General features: G+C 46.1%; 1 non-coding gene and 1 pseudogene across 1 annotated transcript; one reads left to right on the forward strand and one right to left on the reverse strand.

The window, feature by feature from the left end:
• Window positions 1-1,003: 1,003 nt before the first annotated feature.
• LOC102283420 (nuclear cap-binding protein subunit 2 pseudogene) lies at window positions 1,004-4,780 on the reverse strand (annotated as a pseudogene).
• An 11,392-nt stretch (window positions 4,781-16,172) lies between these two features.
• On the forward strand, window positions 16,173-16,245 carry TRNAG-UCC (transfer RNA glycine (anticodon UCC)). Its single transcript has one exon. It is a non-coding gene; the product is annotated as a tRNA-Gly (tRNA).
• The last annotated feature ends 1,345 nt before the right edge of the window (window positions 16,246-17,590 follow it).

Here is a 17,590-nt window from a genome sequence, read left to right on the forward strand (position 1 = left end):
ACTTTTTTTTAGTTAATCTTAAAGGGAGGACACATAAAACAGTGGGAAAGACTTAAATTGGGCTAAGTTCTTGGCAGCTAGAGTCTTTCAATGATGAGAGAAATCTTGACCTGCATCCAAGTCAGCCCCATCCGTAACCTTTTTGCTACCTGTCTCACCAGTATCCAAGCCAAGGAAAATTAGCAACACATTATACATCCTAATTAGAGCAAATATCTGCAAAAAATATCAACACACTAGGTTGGTGACATTGCCATAAAAAGCCACCCTCCTTATAGCATTATTGGGCATATAATATGTATATCACTAGATTGGTGCAAATTTTGGAAAGCAAAATGACAAAACTAAACAATTCTCAGCAAGGCCACTCCTGAATGTCTATCCTTAGAAAATATATCATAGCAATACATCAATAAAAGCAGGAAGAGGGCTTCCCTGGTTGTCCAGTTCACCTGCCAATCCTGGGGACACAGGTTCAATCCCTGGTCTGGGAAGATCCCACGTGCCTCGAGTCTACTGAGCCTGTGCTCCACAGCAAGAGAAGACGCGTGCGTGCCACCCTGGAAGGCAGCCCCTGCTCGCTGCAGCTAGGGAAAGGCCCCCACGCAGCGATGAAGACCCAGTGCAGCCAAAACCGAATTAATTAATTTAAAAAAAACCACAATAGGAAGAGTTATACATGTGAATGTCCATTGCAGCATTATCTACAATAGCAAAATTGTAACACAAACACAATTTTTTCAATGTTTATTGAACAGCTATTTTGCGCCAGGCACCATGCTGGACCCCAACACAGCGAACATGAGTCTCCTAAAGTATTGTGCTGAATAGGAGGCTGTTTTTCTTTCTTTTGGATCCTGTTCTTTAATAATTTTTCAGAGGAAAACCAAGAAGGGGCTTCTGGCTCAGTAGAGACATTGATTAAAGCTTGGTGAAAAATGGGCAGACGTGCAGATCCTGGGTAACACAGGTCAAATTCAACAGACCAAAGGAGTACAAGTTTTTATGATGGAGTTCTCACCACCCACTGGTTTGGGGCTGGTTTTCCATAGCCGCCCCTCCCAGCATCATAGTCCTAAGGCTACTCATCTCGTTCCTGGCTCCCAGAACTCCCACGGTCATACTGCCTGCCCTCCTTAAAGCCTGCATCCCAGTCTGTGCTAGTGATCGATCAACCAAGTAAGTTCCATTAATGTACTGCGTGGCATTTTCTGCAACTGCTCTTGAATCGTATCGCACAAAGCAGAACCCACATGCTGTCTTCTTCATTTTATCCAGGCCCAAGATGATTTTCTTTATGCCACCACTTTTGCTGAAGAGCTCGTAGGTTTGTTCTTCGGCTGTGTGAAAGGAAAGATTCCTTACATACAACGTGCAGTTTTTCCTCAGTAATTTTTCCTGTTCTTCACTGTCAACCCGGAAGGGCTGGTCTTGGTCCTGGCTCAGGTCGACATAGAAGTTGCTGGGCAGTGCCTTCAGGAGGCCACCTGACTTCAGTGCAGAGGTGGTCAAGGGTGCCACTTGGAGAATGAGGCTGTTTTGTTTTTTGTCTGTTTATTTTGAGAAATCTGTATTCACTTCTTTCTGGTTCTCCGGTGTATTACAGGGTTGGGAGGTTGGGAACTCCATGGCATATGGGCTCCTGGATGCAATGTGAATTCTGCCAACAACGTGTGTTTGTATGAGATTTGGGAGGCAGAAGGGAGGCAAGAGGACCTAGTCTCCTTTCTCCAGAGTGGACACATGGGTTTTGTCAGATGTGAGTTTTTGCAGAAACCAGTGAAGCTCTTAGCAACCACCTACCTGGGTGTTGTGGGGCAGCTGGGACCGTTAGCATTTTCTTGCAGCTTTCTGGTCTTTGCCCTAAGCGGTACCCCCTGATTCTCTGAAAGTCGGCAATAAATCTGAAAACCAAGAAAACCCATCCCCCACATCCACTTCCCTGCTGTTGATTTTTATTCCTCCAGTCTTAGCTTTGTAAGCTCCTAATTCCCTGTGTCAAATCCCTCTCTGACTCAAATACCTAGAGTGAAATATATTTTCCTTAATCCTTAACTTATTGCAGAGAAGCAACAATCTAGAACAGCTCTGCCCAGTAGGAAACTAATGTAAGTCACACATGGGAGACACTTGTAATTTGAATTTTTCCATCAGGCATATTAAAAAAAGTAAAAAGAAACAGGTGAAGTTAATTCAACAATATATTTTATTTAACCCAATATATCCAAAATATTATCTCAATGTGTAGTCAATATGAAAATATGAATTATATCACTTCCTTTTTGTACTGTCTTCAGGATACAGTGCATATTTTATATGTAAAGCACTCTTCAGACCAGCCACATTTCAAGCACTTAATAGCTACACGTGACTAGCGGCTCACCTAATTTCTAAACATAGATCTATATAAGGTATACATGCGTGCTAAGTTGCTTCAGTCATATCTGACTCTTTCCGACCCTATGGACTGTAGCTTGCCAAGCTCCTCTGCCCGTGGGGTTCTTCAGGCCAGAATATTGGAGTGGATTGCCATGCTGTCCTCCAGGGAATCTTCCCGACCGAGGGATTGAACCCACATCAATTAACTCTCCTTCCTTGGCAGGCAGGTTCTTTACCACTAGCGCCATCTAGGAAGCCCTCTGGCTCAAGATCAAGATCAAGATCAGTCGCTCAGTCATGTCCGACTCTTTGCAACCCCATGAATCGCAGCACGCCAGGCCTCCCTGTCCTTCACCAACTCCCGGAGTTCACTCAGACTCACGTCCATCGAGTCAGTGATGCCATCCAGCCATCTCATCCTCTGTCATCCCCTTCTCCTCCTGCCCCCAATCCCTCCCAGCATCAGAGTCTTTTCCAATGAGTCAACTCTTCGCATGAGGTGGCCAAAGGACTGGAGTTTCAGCTTCAGCATCATTCCTTCCAAAGAAATCCAAGGGCTGATCTCCTTTAGGATGGACTGGTTGGATCTCCTTGGAGTCCAAGGGACTCTCAAGAGTCTTCTCCAACACCACAGTTCAAAAGCATCAATTCTTCAGCGCTCAGCCTTCTTCACAGTCCAACTCTCACATCCATACATGACCACAGGAAAAAGCATAGCCTTGACTGGACGAACCTTTGTTGGCAAAGTAATGTCTCTGCTTTTGAACATGCTATCTAGGTTGGTCATAACTTTTCTTCCAAGGAGTAAGCATCTTTTAATTTCATGGCTGCAGTCACCATCTGCAGTGATTTTGGAGCCCAAAATAATAAAGTCTGACACTGTTTCCACTGTTTCCCCATCTATATCCCATGAAGTGATGGGACTGGATGCCATGATCTTCGTTTTCTGAATGTTGAGCTTTAAGCCAACTTTTTCAATCTCCTCTTTCACTTTCATCAAGAGGCTTTTGAGTTCCTCTTCACTTTCTGCCATAAGGGTGGTGTCATCTGCCTGTCTGAGGTTATTGATATTTCTCCTGGCAATCTTGATTCCAGCTTGTGTTTCTTCCAGTCCAGCGTGTCTCATGATGTACTCTGCATATAACTTCAATAAGCAGGGTGACAATATACAGCCTTGACATACTCCTTTTCCTATTTGGAAACAGTCTGTTGTTCCATGTCCACTTCTAACTGTTGCTTCCTGACCTGCATACAAATTTCTCAAGAGGCAGGTCAGGTGGTCTGGTATGCCCATCTCTTGAAGAATTTTCCACAGTTTATTGTGATCCACACAGTCAAAGGCTTTGGCATAGTCAATAAAGCAGAAATAGATGTTTTTCTGGAACTCTCTTGCTTTTTCCATGATCCAGCGGATGTTGGCAATTTGATCTCTGGTTCCTCTGCCTTTTCTAAAACCAGCTTGAAAATCAGGAAGTTCAGAGTTCACATATTGCTGAAGCCTAGCTTGGAGAATTTCGAGCATTACTTTGCTAGCATGTGAGATGAGTGCAATTGTGCGGTAGTTTGAGCATTCTTTGGCATTGCCTTTCTTTTACATTGGAATGAAAACTGACCTTTTCCAGTCCTGTGGCCACTGCTGAGTTTTCCAAATTTGCTGGCATATTGAGTGCAGCACTTTCACAGCATCGTCTTTCAGGATTTGCTGAGTGGCTCAGTGGTAAAGAATCTGCCTGCCAATGCAGGAGACGTGGGTTCAATCCCTGATCCAGGAGGATCCTGCATGCCCCAGAGCAACTAAGCCTGTGGACCACAACTACTGAGGCTGTACTCTAGAACCTAGGAGCTGCAACTGCTGAGCCCACCTGCAGCAATTACTGAAGCCCACTCACTCTGGAGCCTGCGTTTCACAAGAGAAGCCGCCACAAGGGAGTAGCCCCCACTCATTGCAACTAGAGAAAAGCCCATGCAGCAACAAAGACCCTCTGGCTCAGTTTGCCTGAAATGCAGGAGACCCGGGTTTGATCCCTGAGTGGGGAAGATCCCATGGAGAAGGAAATGGCAACCCACTCCAGTATTCTTGCCTGGACCATCCCATGGATGGAGGAGCCTAGTAGGATACAGTGCACGGGTCGCAAAGAGTCAGACACAACTGAACGACTTCACTATATAAGATACTAGAGTATAAATGATAGCAGATTGTTGTACTGCTATTTGCATGAACTTTGGGGCTTAGTAGAGGACTGTGTTTCTGCTGCTGGGTTTGGCTCCATCTCCCTACCCAGTCCATCAGGTGTCTGTCAAATGAGATCTGGTTCTCACCCAGGTTGAATCGAAGGCAGCCTTTTGTGTGGGGAAGGATGGGAGCGCTGTAAATGCCCACAAACTGCATGAGAAACGGCATTGCACAAGAAGGAGCCAGGACCTAGGTCCAAGACGGGTTTGCCTTGGTCTGGGATGAGCTCAGTGTCCAGGTGGGAATGGGGCAGCTCCTGAGCTGGGTGGCTCTGCGCTGAGACAGCAGACGCACCGGTGTGAGGGCCTCTGTCATGCCCTCTGGGAACAGGTGGTGCAATGAGAGAAAGTCAACAAGACTTGTGCCGAGAGGTGCTGAGCTGGCCACATCCGCCCAAAGCAAGAGCCTTATTTAGAGGTAAGTCCAACTGCACGAGCAAGAGAAACTCAGCTGTGGAGGCCTCTCTTGCCAACAGTGAATCTGAATCAGAAAAAGAAAACAAAAAGGTGTGGGATGGATCCTGGAAAGAGCCACAGTTCCCTAAGGTCAGGGGCAGCCAGGATGGATGCATGTAGACGCTGGACTCCAAGAACAGGAGAACTGAAATACTGCCCGCCACGCCAGTAAACAAAGGATGTTGCAGCCATCAGGCCATTACATTACAGCCTCCCTGATGGTAAGCCCTGAGGGAACTCAGGACGAGACAAACGGGCTGCCCGCTGTCAAGCCCATCCAGCAGCAGCCGCTGCAGCCGCCCCTGACAGTGAGCCCTGAGGACACTCGGGGTACTGGCCCTGACAGCTGAGGTGCGTGCCAAAAGAATGACTTCAGCCGGCCCAGACTCTCAGGTCTTCCCATATTCATAGAAAAGCGCTCAATTCCTTAACTTGAGATATCTGGTTTTCTTTAATTAAAAGCAATCTTTTGATGTTCTGACCTCTTGGTGTTTTTGCAAAAAGGCCTATATATCCTGGCTTCCCGTCACCACCCCCCTCCCGCCCCTCTTCCTCTTGGAAGAGATTCTCAGTGTTATCTGAGATGCCACGTCCCAGGCTTAAGTCCTCAGAGTTGTCCACCGAATAAAACATAACTCTCAACTTTCAGGTTGTGCTTTTTTTTTTTTTTCCCATCAATAAACAGAGGAAGAGCAACTGATGATCCAGCTACTAGAAACGGGTTAGAAACCAAGGCAAGTGTGGATGGATCCGGGTATGTATGTGTATGGCCGCCCCGAGACTCGATCAGGCAAGGCGTGTGGCCGAAGGTACCTGTTTCTACCGGCTGCCTTTGTGTTGTTTCAGCCTGAAAGACCTAGCACAGCTTCTAACACATAATAATAACAATGGAGAGCTTATTTCTTACTGCAGTCCAGACACTGTGCCAAAACCTTTGCACACACAATCCCAATTGATCTTCGCTGAAGCCCTGTGAGGAAAGTACAATTATTATCCCCATTTTAGAGGTAAGAAAACAGAGGACTCAGAACATTTTGTTGTTGTTCACTCGCTCAGTCCTGTCCGACTCTTGGCAACCCCATGGACTGCAGCACGCCAGGCTTCCCTGTCCTTCACTATCCTCCGGACTTTGCTCAAACTCATGTCCATTGAGATGATGATGCCATCCAACCATCTCATCCTCTGTCACCTCCTTCTCCTGCCCTCAAACTTTCCCCGCATCAGGGTCTTTTCAGAACCTTACTTGAGGGCATCTACTTAGTGAAAACGTTGAAGCTGCAATCCAAGCACAAAACCCTGACTCTGGAAGCCTGAGCCTAACCGCTATGCCAGTGCCCCCTTTGGTGGCACATACACTAAGCCCTGTGCCACGCTGCTTCAGAGTTTACTGACTTAAACTGGAAAAGGACAGATGTAAAAAGCAGGGAGGTAAACTGCCAGAGTCTCATTTTGCAAAATTCACAAAGACTGCGTTCAGCTTGGACCTGGGCAGGGGACAGCGAGCAGCGACAGGAAGGACACTGTCCACCGGCACCGCGGCACACCCCACCCGCAACGTTCCAGAAATGACCGCCTGCAACCACAGCGACCTGGGCTGGGGGTGGGGATTGCAGGCACCGCAGGCCTCCTGAGAAAAAGGAATCCTTCTCAGGTAGGAGAAGGCGCCGTTGCCATGGCGACCACAAAACCTTGGCCCAATCCTGGGGCAGTAGCCAGAGATTTCAGAAAAATAAAATGAAATTGAAAAGAATCAGCCTCTCTCGGCCACGGCAGCCGTCCACAAAGACACAGTGTCTCCGTCGGGCCCCAAGTCTAAACAGATGAACCTCAGAGGCCCGGAGGTCGATGAGGAACCCTGCGCAGGGGTGAAGCATCCTTTCATACCGGGAAGTCCCAAGGCCCGGGCTCAGCACAGCTCTGCCAGGCGGCTGCCAGGGTAAACACAGCGCACCTCTCCGAGCGGCCCACATTCCAGCCGTGGGCCTCCCGCAGCAGCCGCCGGCCGGCTCCTCACAATGCTGGCTTTTTCCCTACACGTCAACCCGCATTTCCCCCACCCGGCAAAGCCCTGGAGCCCCGGGTGACCCCCTCTTCAGCCCTCCCTGCAGCTCAACGCCTGCACTTTTCAACAGAAAAGTGTTAGTCGCTCAGTCGTATCCGACTCTTTGCAACCCCAAAGACTGTGGCCCGCCTGGCTCCTCTGCCCATGGGATTTCCCAGGCCCAATACTGGAGTAGGTAGCCTATCCCTCCTCCAGGGGATCTTCTTGACCCAGGAATCGAACCGGGGTCTCCCGCATTGCGGACAGATTCTTTACCGTCCGAGACACCAGGGAAGCCGGTTGTAATTCCTCTCAAGCAATGGTTCCCCGATTAAGACCCGCATGTGGAGTCCTGGGGCCACCGCCCTGTCCCCGAGGTCACCTGCTCATCGCCAGGCACAGACAGCACTGTACACACACGCGGAGGGGACTCTCAAGACTCGGACCCACACTGGAGGAACCCGCCACCCACCATGCTGCACCGGGGCACGGCCACCTCCCAGAAACTGCATAAACCCTGCCCTGCGCTAACATCCTTTTCTCCCTGCAGTGAGGTGCCAGCACAAAGTACTCAATGCCTAGACCGCAAAAAAAAGACAAAAACGATGAAAACCTACCCAAGTCCTAAAGGTTCCTGTATCTCAGAGGGGTCCAAAGGACTGACGGACGCCATCTAGTTAGAACCTGCTGATGATAGGTTTCATTATCCTTTACTTTTACATTATATTACATTCAATTTTTTTTTCATATTTATACTTATTTATTTGGCTGCGCCAGATCCCAGCTGCAGCATGCAGATCTTCTAGTTGCCTGTGGGATCTAGTTCTCTGACCAGATATCAAACCCCAGGCCTCCTGCATTGGGAGCTCAGAGTCCCAGCCACTGGAGCACCAGAGGAGTTCCTTTACATTTATAGTTTGTTTCAGGCAGAAATTACGGAAGCGTTAAGCAGAATTTTTAATAGGTGAGAGAAAACTGTGTATCCCCCAAGGGGTTAAATTACTTTCATTTGTCTGCATTCCACTGTTGTTGCCTTTTTATCTTTCCAGAGAACTTTGACTATTATAGCTGGGCTGAAGTTTAATTAAGCTCCTCAGAAGAAAAGAATCAGCATGATTACCCCCATTCTATAAAAGAAGCCCCGATGACATAACCAAGGTCAGAGGCCCAGCTGTTCTCGCAAGATCAGGACCAGAGCACAATCTAGGTGAGTCTAGGTTTCTATCCAACTTTCCAGAATACCCTTTGTATCAGCAGGGCTCCTGTCCTGAGCTGAACTGAGACCTGAGAGGATTAGGGAGACAGGTTTCCTCTCATAAACGGTAACAGTGATTGCTGATGAAAGGGGAACTGGGGAGCTGGAGCCTGGGGTGAGGGGGAGACTTTTTTCTCCGCCTTTGAATTGTGTACCATATGTACGAACCAACTCTTCAGAAAATAACTAACTTTTAATTTTAAATGTTAGCTTAAATGTAATTTAAAATTTAAATGTAATTTTAAAACTTCCTTTTATAAATCAATCTTATTCTGCCCCCAAACTAATGGAATTGAAACATACACTGTGAATATTGTGATCCTTAGGTCTGGTTAGAGCTGTGCCTGGGAGGGCCCACAGTCAGGTTCAAAGGGAACAGGCTGGGACAGGAGAGCCTGGACCCAGAGGGCCCCCTCTACATCCTAAAAGGTGCATACTTCAGTGAAAATAAAATAGCCAGCTCTCAATTATCTGTGTTAGCGCAGAAAAGTCCTGGCATTGGTAGTTTAAATGTTGTTGTTGCTCAGTCGCTCAGCCTCTTTGTGGCCCCATGGACTGCGGCACCCCAGGCCTCCCTGTCCATCACCAACTCCCAGAGTCTGCTCAAACTCATGTCTACTGAGACAGTGATGCCATCCAACCATCTCATCCTCTGTCATCCCCTTCTCCTCCTGCCCTCCATCTTTCCGAGCATCAGGGTCTTTTCAAATGAGCCAGCTCTTCGCATCAGGTGGCCAGAGTATTAAAGCTTCAGCTTCAGCATCAGTCCTTCCAATGAATGCAGATTAAAAGTTATATTTAATTTATGTTCCGCACTGGGATGTCTCTGTACACCTTGGAATATGCATCTGTTTCGTGCCTTGAACTTAAAACATTGCAAACTAAAAAAAAAAAAAAAAAAACCCACCCAAACACTGAAATACTGGAACACTGTCCATATTTTTCCTTTGTATTCATCAAAATGCTCTTGGCTACAGGAAACAAAACTCCTGACAGCAGCTGACTTAGACAATGGGGATATTTACTGTCTCACAAAACAGAGAAAACACAGGTCAGGGTCTCGGTTTGCTGAAGTAGCAGCTCCGCAACGTCAAGGCCCATCCCTCTGCTCTGCTGTCCTCGGGCCGCCTCCTCCTCAGGCTTCGACAGGACTTCCCGGCATCTTCTCCAGACGTGATGGGTTCAAGGGGAAAAAGTGGAGCCGTCTTTCTGTAGAACAAGGAGAAATCCCATCTTTCCAGAGAACAGGGAAGCCTCTCCCAGAATGTTCCCGCCCCCACATTACCCCAGACGTCCCCGCAGGCCTCGTTTCCTCATGCGCCAGAGCCAATCACTAGTGGGGGAATGGGGTCACTGTGATGGGTTTAGACTAATCAAAGGGAGGAGAATGGATGCTGGCCTGTAAAACACAGCATCTGCTGCCTACACCGTCCGTCATTCCCCCAAGAAGTCCCTGCCTACAGCCACGTCAGGAGAGGTGTCACATGGGAACAGGCTGAGGTTTTTGCATAACAATAAGTATCAGTTTCGGAGAAGGCGATGGCACCCTACTCCAGTACTCTTGCCTGGAAAATCCCATGGATGGAGGAGCCTGGTAGGCTGCAGTCCATGGGGTCGCTGAGAGTCGGACACGACTGGGTGACTTCACTTTCACTTTCCACTTTCCACTTTCATGCATTGGAGAAGGAAATGGCAGCCCACTCCAGTGTTCTTGCCTGGAGAATCCCAGGGACAGAGGAGCCTGGTGGGCTGCCGTCTATGGGGTCACACAGAGTCGGACACGACTGAAGCGACTTAGCAGCAGTAGCAGCAAGTATCAGTTTAGATTGAAATGCCTCCCTCCCACGTCCTTCTGAGATGGGTTGGGACCTGGGACCCTTTGCTGCAGTGCCTGCACCTAGACAAACATCTCCTCAAGCAACAAAGTACAACGAAACTATAAGAGACTAAAAAATAACCTCGAACTTCCCTGGTAGTTGAGTGATAAGAATCCACCTGCCAATGCAGGGGACATGGGTTTGATCTCTGGTCGGGAAGATCCCACATGCCCTGGGGCAACCACGCCCGTGGGCCACAGCTGCTGAGCCTGTGTTCAAGTCCCTTCTACCTGTGTGCTCCATGTGATAGGTAGGTCTGGCCGCTCAGTCATGTCCAACTCTAGTGACCCCATGGACTGTAGCCCGCCAGGCTCCTCTGTCCATGGGATTCTCCAGGCAAGAATACTGGAGTGGGTTGCCATGCATGTCCTTCTCCAGGGGATCTTCCAGGATTGAACCCAGGTCTCCTGCATTGCAGGCAGACTTTACCAACTGAGCCACCAGGGAAATCTGCAAAAAGAAAGACAAAGCTCACATCACTTGAAAAAAGCAACTTAGATGGAAAAAGTGGAAGTTTAGTAAGCCATTAAAAGCAAGATTCACCATGAGGGAACACAGAAGGCTGCCCGCCCATGTTCAAGGTGAATGTGTCTATTAAGATGGGTACCATGTTCATTATTGTCATTTCCCAGAAATCTACCTGAGCCAAAGATATCTTTCAAGGCTACTGAAATGTGTCAGATGAAATGTGTAGGATTCAGGTGTCAGAAAAGAGTCTCATTGACTCAAAGGTTCATTGTGCCAAAGGTCTCGCCCTTAGCAACTGCACCCTCCCTAGCAGCTCAGAAGTGGACGCTTAGGGAGTGCTCTCATTAAAGGCATACAGTCCCCTGGGAGAGGGGATGGATTGATGGCTGGCTGAGATAACAACCACCTCTGCCACACAGAGCCCCAGTTAGAGGTTAAGAAGAGAATTGCCTACAAGCAATTTATAAGGAGCAGCTAGGAAATAAAACATGATGTCAGATGGGCCTTTGAAAACCAATGTGGGAATCTGTTCCTTTATTTTTTTTCTGGAAAGAAACAGAAGGTACAGCCACTGGCTACATTTATTTTTGGAGCAGGGAGAAGGGGAAAGAAAGGGAATATATAGAAAAAGATGTAGAATATGGATTGATCTGATTCAACCCTGGAGAAAAACATTCATCTCCGTGTGTCAGGGTTAAGAAGTGTCACATACTCGTGACCTTGCTATCAGAAATGCATGGCTTAGTCTTGCTTTTTAATAGCAGAAAGAGCAAGAATGCTGGCATGAGGTCATTCTGGAATCAAAAACGGAAACATATGAATGCCTGGTTCATCTTCCACCTTACACAGCCACATTGTGTTCTGGAGCAGTATTCCTCAAGATTTAATGTATAAATCACCCAGGGACGTTGTTCACATGCAGATTCCAACTCAGATGTGGAGCAAGACCCAGGATTTTGCCTTTGTAGCTGTTCCCAGGGAATTCCCTAGCAGTCCAATAGTTGGACTCTGCACTCTCACTGCTGAGGGCCTGGGCTCAGTCCCTGGTCAGGGAGCTAAGATCCCACAAGCCAGACTGTGCGGTCAGAAAGAAACTGAAAGGTTGTTGTTGAATCACACAAAGACGCTGGGATTCTTGGCCCCCGGATGAGAAGAATTCAATCTGGGGCCAGAGACGAGGCTTGATCGCTCAGAGCTTTGTGTAATAAAGCTTTATTAAAGTATAAAGGAGATAGAGAAAGCTTCCGACATGGGCATCAGAAGGGAGCAGAAAGAGTACCCCCTGCAAGTCTTCAGCTGGATGTTATATAGTCACTAGCAGTCTGTTAATAAAAGAAAGGAATGTCTTAAAACTCAGAATGGCACCAGGCCCCTCACCCATTTTGGGATAATCTTGCATTTTCCCTCATGCATTTTGGGATAATCTTGGCATCAAATGGTTTATCCTGGGCCATAAAATGATTAACTTGAATCTTGAAGAAGGGCAGATCACCATATAAATAGTTTTATTTACATAGATTAGGGGAACAATATCTGAGTATAACATGCTGGTTTGTCAAGTAGGTTCTGAGCCAAGAGGCGGAACCGACTTGAAGACAGAGTCTGGGGTAAATGCATAGCACATTAGCATAGCTTAAGACAAACATTTCCATGAGAGAAATGCATTGGTTATCTCTAGGTTTGAGAATAGTTAACTTCAGGTGAAACCAGGTGTCATTATGGCAACACAGTATTTTAAGAGAAACCTCTTTTTAAATTTGTATAGAGAAGGAAAAAAATATCACTAGCTTGTTTCCTCCTGCCGCTTAAGAGAGAGAAAAATGTCTGACGCTTGCAGGCTATTTCCTCTGTTTGGAGACCCCTGGCCTTTCTGCCTGTTACCCTCCCAAAACCAGGTTCCCTGGGGATGCCAATGCCGCCAGTCCAGGACCACATTTTGAGTAGCCAGGTTCTCGGGTGTCTGTGATTGAGCACACTGCTGCTGCTGCTAAGTCGCTTCAGTCGTGTCCGACTCTGTGCGACCCCAGAGACGGCAGCCCACCAGGTTCTGCCGTCCCTGGGATTCTCCAGGCAAGAACACTGGAGTGGGTTGCCATTTCCTTCTCCAATATGATTGAGCATAAGGTTTATTGAATTAAGAGTAGGTGTGATTTTAAAATGCCTGAAGGTTAAAACAGAGAGGAACCTTTAAGAAAGATAAATCAGGTTACTACCCAGCGTATGTAAACAACTCCTACAGCTCAACAGCAGTAACAACAAAAATTTTTAAATGGGTTAAAACTTGAACAGTTATCACCAATCGTTAGGAAAATGCAAATCAAACCACAGTGAGACACCATTTCATATATGTTAGAGGGTATGTTATTTAAAAAAAAAAAAAAAACAGAAAATAACAAATACTTGGAAGGATGTGGAGAAACTGGAACTCTTGCACTTTGCTGTCAGGAATTTAAAATGGTATGGCTTCTATGAAAAACATTCTGTAGTTTCTCAAAAAATTAAACATAGAGGATTTGGGGGAAATGGAGAGATAAGAGGCACCTGATATGAAGAACTAACTCATTGGAAAAGATCCTGATGCTGGAAAAGATTGAGAGCAGGAGAGGGTGGCAGAGGATGAGATGGTTGGATGACATCACTGACTCAATGGACATAAGTTTGAACAAACTCCGGGAGATAGTGAAGAATAAGGAAGCCTGGCGTGCTGCAGTGCATGAGGTCACAGAGTGGGGCACAACTTAGCGACTGAATGATGACAAAGAGGCATCAGGAGAAAATAATCTGAAAAAAGAACATACAGATTCTTTTTTAGATTCTTTTATATAGATCGATAGATATCTGAATCATCTTGCTGTACACTTGAAACTAACGCAACGTTGTAAATTAACTATATTTCAATTTTTTTTAATCAAATTAAAAAAAAAAAAGAAGCACCAGGAATATTTCTCTTCACCTAGACAACAACAGCACTGGCAGAATCTGTCTGATATAACTAATTTGGAGCTCTGGAGTCTATTGAAGGCTTGCAAATTCTGGGGGCAGACTTGGGTGGTAAATTGCAGTTAATTGCAGTCAATTTCAGTTTTCAGCAGCAGTAGCAGCTACCTATCCGCCAACCCCAGCCATGAGGCAGGCAGCTGTGCATGTGTTCCTGGCAGAGCTTGGACACAACTTCCTAGAGCCAGGGTGGGCAAAAAGGAGCCTGTCCTCCGAATATCAGTGCTCTGTGCTCTGGTCACTGACTGCTGCTTCTGATCACAGAGGTGCAGGTAAGAGACAGGCAGCCATAGTTGTACCTCCCCACCCCCACTGTTGCAAGCCCCTCCCTCTCCAGTTAAAGTAACCAGGGAATTTAAAGGGCCAAGGCTCTTTCCCCATGTCCTTCATTTCTGGGAGCCAGCCATTAAAGAGTAGGATGTTCAAAAACAACTGCATATATGAGGAAAATTAGAAAGTAAACTCCACATACCCAGTAAAAGGCTCAGAAAAGACGTAAGAAGGTTTTTAGTTTACACCTCAGGCTGCTTCTCCCCACAGAGACAACCTGCAATAATAAAAAGCAATAACAAAGCCTGGAGAAAGGGGAGAATTTGACTTCTAGAATTACCTCATTATTAGATTCAAATGTCCAGTTTAAAAAAAAAAACAAACCCACAATGCATGCAAAGAAACACAAATACATGGTCCATTCAAAGAGGTAAAAAAATCAACAGAAATTGTTCTTGAGACAGACCTGATAACTAATCAACTAAAACAATTACCTTAAAAATGCTCAAAGTTCAGAAAATGATGTAAGAATAAAATGGAAATATCAAAAAATAAATAGTAAACCTAAAAAGAAACCAAAAAGAAATCCCAAAGCTGAATAATACAATAATTGAAAAAATCACCTGGGGGCTTATCTGGTGGCTCAGATGGTAAACAATCTGACTACAATGCAGGAGACCTGGGTTTGATCCCTGGGTTGGGAAGATCCCCTGGAGAAGGGAAAGGCTACCTGGGAATGGCTATTCTTGCCTGGAGAATTCCATGGACAGAGGAAGCTGAAGGGCCACAGTCCATGGGATTGTAAAGAGTTGGACATGACTGTCTTTCACTCAAGCAGAGGTAATTCAAAGGCGGGTTTAAGCAGGCAGAAGAAGGAAGCAGCAAACTTAAAGAGAGGATGCGAAACTGAGGAACATAAAAAGTGAACAGAGCCTAAGGAACCTGTGGAATGTCAGCAACCAGATCAATATACGCACTGTGGGAGTTCCTGAAGGAAGAAAAGAGAAAGGGGCAGAGAAAAATATGGGAAGAAATAATGACTGAGAACTGCCCAAATCTGATGAAAGACAGTACGTACTTACAGTGGAGTACTGCTCAGCTTTTCAAAGCTAGGAAGTTCTGCAATATGCTACGACATGGATAAACCATCAGAACATTACACTAAGTGAAATACACCAGTCACAAAAAGACATAAACTGCATGATTCCAATTGTATGAGGTACATAGAGTAGTCAAATGCATAGACAGAAAGTATGGTGGTAGTTGCCAGGGGCTACAGCAGTGGGGGATGGAGGTCAGTGGGCATAGAGCTTCACTTTGGGAAGATGGTAGAGTTCTGGAGATGGATGATAATAGCAGTTGTAGAATATACTTAATGCCACTGGAACTAAAAATTGTTAAAAAGGTGAGTTTTCTGTTCTTTAAATTTTACCACAGGGAAAAAAAGAAGGTTAGCCAATTTAATCCCCCAGTTTCATGTGTGAAGCAGGAAAGACAAAGGATTATTGTGAATGACAAAGAAGATGGCTTAGATCAGTTAATAGGCATAGCTGGCTGGTGATGGAACCCTGAGACCTAACTCCCAAGTCCAAGGTCTGACCTCAGAATTCTGATGCTATGCTGGTCTCGAATGGTGCACAGACGCAAGCTTGTGTAGTGAAGAGAGAAAATGAAGTCTAGAGTCCAGGTATAATTCTGCCATTGTTGACTGTGACACATTAGATGAACCCTGGACTTTGCTGGGAGAGTCCTCTTCTCGGTAAAATACAGAGACCGATGACATTCTCATCAGCAAAGTGAAGAGAATGTCTTCCAAAATATTTTGCTGGAGATACTGGTCTCAAGAGATATCTGTGAGAGGGGGGGCAGGGAATATGGTTTCATAGTCAATATTTGGGAAATTCTGCAGACTGAATCTCTTTCTTGGATAGTCACAAAGTACATTAGCATGTTAAAGACTCTGAAAAGTTCTGTAGTAAAGAAATCTGTTGGTTTTTTTCTTTACCCAGCAATTTTAGTTGGGGCTCCGAAAGCAGATGAAGAGACAAAGATTTGAGTGAAAGTATTTGATTTGGGAAGAGAAGGTAAACAAGGAAAGGAAATTGAGAAGCAAATAGGGAAGGGAGGGCATCCTTGAAGGAGGCATTATTAAGCCAGTTGCCACTGGGGGCAACTGGACCTGAGTCCCACTGGGACTTTACTGGTGGTTCAGTGGTTAGGACTCTGTACTTCCAATGCAGAGGGCCTGGGTTCAATCCCTGGTCAGGGAACTAAGATCCCACACACCACACATTGTAGCAAAAAAAAAAAAAAAAGAAAGAAAAGAAAGAAAGAAACTTATGTGATGCCTGTTCATAGCTAAATTATCATCTAGTCCTAAACACTGACCCTCCTCTTGCATGCTACAGAAGGCTGACCTCCTTCAAGGGCCCGTGGAATGACAGACTCCACCCAGGCTTGGCAGGTGGGAAGTCTCAGAGACAGGCCCCGAGCTCCCATCACTTCATCCCTGGGAAGTGTGAGTATCTGTTTCTCAGGCTTTCCTCCCAGAGGTGACCTGAGAAAGCAGGCCATCTCATCTTTCACCACATTCATCCTTTGAAATGGAGAGGTTTCATCTAGGTTCTCAAGTTTGCAGGTTTGATTTTTTTTTTTTTTTCCAGTTGTATATGGACCACCTGAATTATTTGCTTGTGTTGACAGAGAGAATTCTTACCTGAGCCTGTGGAAAATCTGAGGTCAGAGATCAGTAACTCAGGGCTAACATCATAGCTGTCGGTATCAAAGAAAAAAAAGAAGGACCAATGCTTCATGAAGAAATGTGGTCAGCTCTCCAGACAGATGGACGGTCCCTAATGAAGCATCTGCTGAACAGTCAGTCCGTCCAACACCGCTGTCAGCATCCAGCCTCACAGCAAGGCAGCCAGAGCCTCGCTTTGGGTGGAAAAAATTACACTGGCCTTCGTTCAAGCCTCCTCACTCTCTTTAGCTGACAATTTTAAAAAGAAATCAAAAACCAGAAAGAATTAGAGGTTTGCCGATTTTTTTCCTCACATCCAGAGGCTTTCCTGCTCCTAGGAAACATGAGGTTCATCCTGAAGCTCTGTTTACACCCTGCACAAACATATCAATAATCGTCCAATGATACACACACCTCGACTGTATTTACAAAATGTGAATATAAATTATCTGGCAAATCATATTAATGTAAATACACTTAAGGATGTTTGAGTGAGACAATAAATGGATCTGTTTGTAAATACCAGATGCCAATGTGCAATCACTTCAGTGGGTTCATCCAAGAGCCTGATGCTGTGCTGAGGGGTAAGGAGACAGTAGATTAGCTTCCTTGGAACTGCTGTTTCTGCAGCAAAAGAGGGTCAGACATCGGCCATTTAATACGTTTCAACTTCACACAAAAGTGAATGACACAAACCCTGGGTTCAAGGAGTCAGTGGCTCAGGAGAAAAGATTCAGTTCAGTTCAGTCACTAAGTCGTGTCAGATTCTTTGCGACCCCATGAATCGCAGCACACCAGGCCTCCCTGTCCATCACCAACTCCCGGAGTTCACTCAAACTCACGCCCATCGAGTCGGTGATGCCATCCAGCCATCT

Source organism: Bos mutus, chromosome 12 (genome assembly GCF_027580195.1).
Source record: "Bos mutus isolate GX-2022 chromosome 12, NWIPB_WYAK_1.1, whole genome shotgun sequence".
Taxonomy (NCBI): Eukaryota; Metazoa; Chordata; class Mammalia; order Artiodactyla; family Bovidae; genus Bos; species Bos mutus.